Source organism: Octodon degus, unplaced genomic scaffold (assembly GCF_000260255.1).
Source record: "Octodon degus isolate 3935 unplaced genomic scaffold, OctDeg1.0 scaffold00647, whole genome shotgun sequence".
Classification (NCBI taxonomy): Eukaryota; Metazoa; Chordata; class Mammalia; order Rodentia; family Octodontidae; genus Octodon; species Octodon degus.
The window spans coordinates 67,827-68,379 of record NW_004525223.1 but is presented as its reverse complement, the minus strand read 5'-3'; positions in this window follow the sequence as shown (position 1 = coordinate 68,379).

Sequence of the window (553 nt, the reverse complement as noted above, 5' to 3'; positions counted from 1 at the left end):
GACCCAGTCCTAGCCCAGGTCCGGTGAGTGTGTGGAGAGCTTCCTGCTACCCTGCACCAGAGGGACCAGCCCCAGCCCAGGTGCAGCGTGGGCCGCACCCTCTCCCACCCCCTTGGGCCGCCCCCCACCACTACACCATACCTGCCCCACCCCGCCCGCCAAGTAGGAATTTCTGCCGACTTCTGGGAACCCACAGGCCAGTCCTAGCCCAGGTCCGGTGAGTGTGTGGAGAGTTTCCTGCTAACATAAGTGGGGGGGACCAGTCCCAGACCAGGTGCAGCGTGGGGAGACACTCTCCCATCCCCTCAGGCCGACCCCCACAACTCCACCATACCTGCCCCACCCCTCCCGCCGAGTAGGAATTTCTGCCGAGTTCCAGGAACCCAAGACCCAGTCCTAGCCCAGGTCCTCAGTGGGAAGGAGCTGAGCACAGCAGCCAGACCTAAGCCAGACGCAGGTGGATAAGTCCAAACTCTGTAGAGCTCCACCTGAACTTCAGTATGTGTGAAGGTTATAACTACAGCAAAGATCTACAACAAAGGGCAGAAGGCAG